This window comes from Octodon degus, unplaced genomic scaffold, assembly GCF_000260255.1.
Source record: "Octodon degus isolate 3935 unplaced genomic scaffold, OctDeg1.0 scaffold02202, whole genome shotgun sequence".
Taxonomy (NCBI): domain Eukaryota; kingdom Metazoa; phylum Chordata; class Mammalia; order Rodentia; family Octodontidae; genus Octodon; species Octodon degus.
This window is the reverse complement of record NW_004526778.1, coordinates 1-5,422: the sequence shown is the minus strand read 5'-3', so window position 1 is coordinate 5,422 and position 5,422 is coordinate 1. Positions and strand designations below refer to the sequence as shown.

Here is a 5,422-nt window from a genome sequence, read left to right as displayed (position 1 = left end):
GGTGCTGGGGGATTGAACTGCGGTCCCTGTGCTTTGCTAAGCTTGTTCTAAGTAGGTGCTTTAGACCACTGAGCTATCTCACCACCCAAGGATCTCATCTTATTAGAAAGCTTTTGAACAGCAAAACAAACCACCAATGGGGAAAAGAGACAACCTGCAATGTGAGAAAAAACATTTTCCAGCTGTTCCTCAAAGGACTACTAACAATAATGTAAAGAACTTAGGGCCAGCCTGATAGCTCAGCAGACTAAAGCACCTGCTTAGGCAGAGCGCAGCGGCCGGGGTTCAATCCCCAGCAAGCCCTGCCGGCCCTGCCCCTGGGGTGCACTGAGACGGCAATTGAGACTGGGCATGGTGGTGCTCACCTGTAATCCCAGCACTTGGGAGGCTGAAAACAGGATCACTATGAGTCCGATCTGTGTAGTGACACCCTGTAGACCCTGTATTAATAAATAAATAAATAAATACGCTAGTAAGAGAAAGCCAAGGATATACAGCAGCGTAAACACCTGCCCACCAAGCACCATGCAAGGAGTTCAAGGCCAACCTCAACTGCATAGTAAGACCCTGTCTCGAAAAGACAAAATAATAATAATAAATAAATAATAATAACAATAACAATAATAAATCAAACGTGAGAGGAAGAAACTCTTTGTTTTGTTTTGTTTTTTGGCAGAACCAGGCATTGAACTCAGACCCTTGCGCTTGCCAGGCAAGCACTTAGTCTACTGAGCCATCTCCCCAGCCCTAGAAGAAACTCTTTGGCCAAGGGCTTGGGCCAAGTCTGAACGCACCCTCCAGATTGGATTCAGAGATCAGAACAGTAGTAGAACAATGCATTATTTAAGGTGACTCTAGCCCGGAGATCAAATACCCTGAAAATCAGCTTTGCAAGCTCATCTTCTGACATTCTAAGTACATTCTTTGTGTTTTTTTTTTTCCCCCACAGTGGCCTTGAGCTCACTTTGTAGCCCAGGCTGGTCTTTTTTTTTTTTTCGGAACCAGGGATTGAACTCAGGCCCTTGCGCTTGCCAGGGAAGCCACGCTGGTCTTGAAGTCACAACGATCCTCCTGCCTCGGTCTCTGGAGTGCAGGGATTACAGGCATGTGTCCCCACACCCAGCTGCATTTGACTTTTTGAGTGAATAGTGTAAATAGTCCTATAAATTATGTGTCCTGGGGTCTTTTCCCTTGTAAACCTGGAATACAACACTAAGTGCCATAAAAGACCACATATGATTCCACTTACATCAAATATCTAGCATAGATGACTTCATAGAAATAGATGCCCACCAGGGGTCGGGGAGGGAGGGATGAGGAGTTATTGCTTGACAGTTTCTGTTTGGGCTGGTGAAAATATTTTGAAAATATATAGCAGTGATGTTTTTTATTTTTTATTTTTTATTTTTAATATATTTAATATATTTCTCAGGTTTTGTTGTTTACAGAAATAAGGCATCAATGAGCCATGTTTATAATGGTTTTCTTTTTTTTTTAACATTTATTTATTGTGTGTGGGGGGCCAGCTCAGCCCACCAGGGGGCGGGGCTGGCTGGCATGTGGTGCTGGGGGATCGAACCGCAGTCCCTGTGCTTTGCCAAGCTTGTTCCAAGTAGGTGCTTTAGAGCACTGAGCCATCCCTCCAGCCCAGTTTTATACCACTGTAGATATAATTAATGCTACATAACTGTACACTTAAAATGTTTGAAATGGGCACCCATGTTTCAAAGGAAGGCCTAGGAAGTGAAGCGGGTTGGGAGTTCCTGCTGGGAGCTATGAGTCAGGGAGATTTGTGAAGATGTGGAGGTGAGGCAAAGGCTGCAGTGGAGACCCCGGGACACTGCAGGTGCCAGGAAGGCAGGCGCGCCACCTGCCGAGGACAGCTGCAGCCAGCAGAGAAAGCCAGCCTGCAGCAAGGTGGGCGGGCGGGCGGGCGGGGCGGGGCCCCCTGGCCGGCTCATGTCTCCCACTCCACACCTGGGCCCAGACACGGAGCTGAGGGCCTAACGTTGTCCTGCTGGATTTTGAGTTTGCTTTGTTCCAATTCCTTTGTAGCCTCCCTGTTTCCATTTTTGGAGTAGAAATGCTAACCCACTACATTTTGGAAGTACCACTTGATTTTATGAATTTTACAGGTAAGATTTTGCCTTGAGTCTTAGAGGAGACTGTGGATTTGAAATTTTTTTAATTGATACATTTTATGGTAATGAAGAACACATTGTCATGAATCCCCTTCCTGTGTGTCTTCCTTTTTTTGCAGGCCAGCTCAGCCCACCTTTGGGGCGGGGCTGGCACGCATGTGGTGCATGGGATTGAACTGTGATCCCTGCACACTTGCCTCAACTTGCCTAAGCAGGTGCTTTAGACTGCTGAGCTGTCTCACCGGGCCTGATACATTTTAGATATATGCATAGAGGGTTTGTACCTGTGCATGATGTATCTTGGGGAGGGAGCTTCCTTTTGAGACAGAGTCTCACTATGCGGCGCAGGCTGGCCTTGAACTCCTGCCTCAGCCTCCCAAGTGCTGGGGTTGCAGGTGTGTGTGATCTGTCTTGCTTCTTTTTTTCTCCATTCACCCTCTTCTCTTTAATTACAAAAGCATTCTTTCTGGTTTTTCTTCTGTCTCTGTCTGGGTTGTTTGTTTGTTTGTTTGTTTGTGGAACCGGGGATTGAACTCAGGCCCTTGCGCTTGCCAGGGAAGTGCTTATTCCACTGGGCCATCTCCCCAGCCCCACTGTCTGATCTTTTTGAGACAGGGTCTCACTATGCAGTCCCAGCTGCCCCCCACCCCCCAGTACTGGGGATTGAACTCAAGGCCTTGCACTTGCCAGGCAAGCACTTATTCTACTGAGCCATCTCCCTGGCCCAGGCTGGCTTTGAGCTCACTTTGTAACCCAGGCTGGTTCCAAATTCACAGTGATCCTCCTGCCTCAGCCTCCCAAGTGCTGGAATCACAGGCATGCTCCACCATGCCTGGTTCTTTTTTTTGGTGCCCCTTCTTTCTTTTCTCCTGCCCTGTCCCTTGTTCTCCTTCTCATCTGAACATTGTCTTCTCATGTCCCAGGATCTAGCATGCATTTTGGTCCTTATGCACATTTTTGCTTTCTTACTCCAGAGACACCATGCAATATGTATGTCTGATTTATTTCACGTAAGAGTATGTGATGGAGACCACCATGAAGCCCTGAGCAGGACTTAAATTAACCAGTTGGCGTCCATGTTTACTTGTCAGTCTGTCCAGGGCCTAAGCCCTTTGTCACCCCTGAGGCTAAGGCAAGAGGATCACTGTGTGCTCAAGGCCAGCCTGGAGTATATAGGGAGACCCTGTCTCAGAGAGCAGACAGGGCCAGAATGCTAACTCAGTAGAGCAAGTGCCTGCCTGGCAAGTGCACGGTCCCAGGTTTAATCCCCAGCACAAGTGCAAGGTCCCAGGTCTAATCCCTAGCACAAGTGCACAGTCCCAGGTTTAATCCCCAGCACTATTTTTTTAAAAAAAGAAAAAGAAAAAAAAACACCAATTCTATGTCCCTGATGGAAACTACTGACCAGTTCTTTTAAAGTTTCTGCTATTTGACTAACATAAAACAACACAGGAACCGGTTCTTGAGCAACTTCTGGCCTGTAAGCAGTAATTCTGTTAGTTGGAACTTATCTAACCATAAAGTAGATGAACCAGACAGTCCTACTCTGGGGTAAGGTGGAGAAGGGTGGAGTGAGGGACCAAGAGGGGCGTGAGGTAGCCGAACTCCAGTTACATATTAGCACAAAGGTGACTGTGCCTGGTGACGTCGGCTTGAGTCAGCGAAACTAGACGGGAGCGAAGAGCAGAGGCCACCACCCGGAGAGTGAGAATCCGCACAGCCAGGCGGCGAGCAGGTGAGCACCAGCGTGGGACCAGCCCTGTGCCACTGTGGTCCCTCGGGCTCTGGACACAGGGAGCAGGGAGGCGGAGTCTGAAGCCCTGGGGTGGCTGCCGGTGTAAAGCAGCACTGCAGAGACCTGAGGAGAGAGGCTGGGTGAGCCGAACACCGGCAGGCACCAAGGTCTCAAAGAAAAGAACTGAAAAAGAAGGAGCCGGCAGGGGGCGGGTAAGAGATAAGGAGCAGGTGATGTGGAGAAAAGCCAGTGTGAGCACAGGGGGCTCATGTACACTGATGTATTTTCTCCAGTCTGTAAACAAAGGTCGACTATCTGCATTACTTTGGGTAGAATATGAAATCTTACATATTGGGACAAATGACACCTTTATGTAACTGACACAGTTGAGAAAATCCTCCCTTAGCAGCTCTGAATCCTGATCGTCCAGTGGTTGAGTGATTAATCATTTGGGGAAAATGTAACTTACTGAAAGGCTGAGGTTAGCGTCTGAGCCTCACAGGGTGAGGGTGAGCCTTGCTTACCCTGGCGTGTTCTGGTACCACATACACCAGAGACCAAGCACCTGCGGCCAGGCAGGTGTGATCTAAAAGTACAATGACTATTTAGTTGTTTCTTGCAAATTATTTTTAATATTGTAATTTTTAGTTTTTGTCTTTTTGAGGTGGGGTCTTGCCATGCAGTTTAGGCTGGCCTTGAGCTCACCTCATAACCCTGGCTCAGCTTCCTGAGCAGTGGGGCTGCAGTGTGCGCCACCACGCCCAGCTTAATGCCATTTTTAAGACAGCTAATCTTCAAGAAAAGTAGGTTGGAAATGGTGTTAGAAAGTGGGTGCTGTGGGGGCTGGGGAGATGGCTCGGTGGAATAAGCGCTTCCCTGGCAAATGTGAGGGCCTAAGTTCAATCCCCAGTTCCACCAAAAAAAGTCTGCTCTAGTAGTGAGACTCTGAACATCCTGTAGACCCTTCAAAAAAAAAAAAAAAAAAAAGTGGGTGCTGAGGGCGGAAAGAGCATAGTTTGTGTTGCTTCTTTGCTTGCTCTAAAATCTCGTTTTATTCTCAATACCTGGTATGACACTTCAGTTTTCACTCCATGAAAATGGATACCTAGGGTTCATATTTTTCCCTTTAAATCTTCTGGAAGAAATGTTTGTTTAGTAGAAGTAGAAGCTGGAGAGCTTTAGAAGATTAATTGATTAGGGGACTGGGGAGATGGCTCAGGGGAGGGGACTGGGGAGATGGCTCAGTGGAATAAGCGCTTCCCTGGCAAGCACAAGGGCCTGAGTTCAATCCCCGGTTCCGCCAAAAAAAAAAAAATGATTTCAGAAGATTGATTGATTGATTGATTGATTGATTGATTTTTTTGAGACAAGGTATTACTATGCAGTTCAGGCTGGTCTTGAACTCACTGTGTAGCCCAGGTTGGCCTCAAACTTGCAGTGATCCTCCTGCCTCAGCCTCCCGATTGCTGGTAATACAGATGTGTGCCACCGTGCTCAACAGTGGAGAGCTTTTTTAGAAACCACCAGAATAAAGAAAAGTGTTTTG

The 5,422-nt window shown here is 47.4% G+C and overlaps 1 long non-coding RNA gene across 1 annotated transcript; it reads left to right on the top strand.

Moving 5' to 3' along the window:
* The first annotated feature begins 1,166 nt into the window (after positions 1-1,166).
* On the top strand, positions 1,167-2,176 carry LOC111814930. Its single transcript, XR_002819780.1, has 3 exons — positions 1,167-1,181; positions 1,731-1,806; positions 2,056-2,176. It is a non-coding gene; the product is annotated as an uncharacterized LOC111814930 (long non-coding RNA).
* Positions 2,177-5,422: the final 3,246 nt, after the last annotated feature.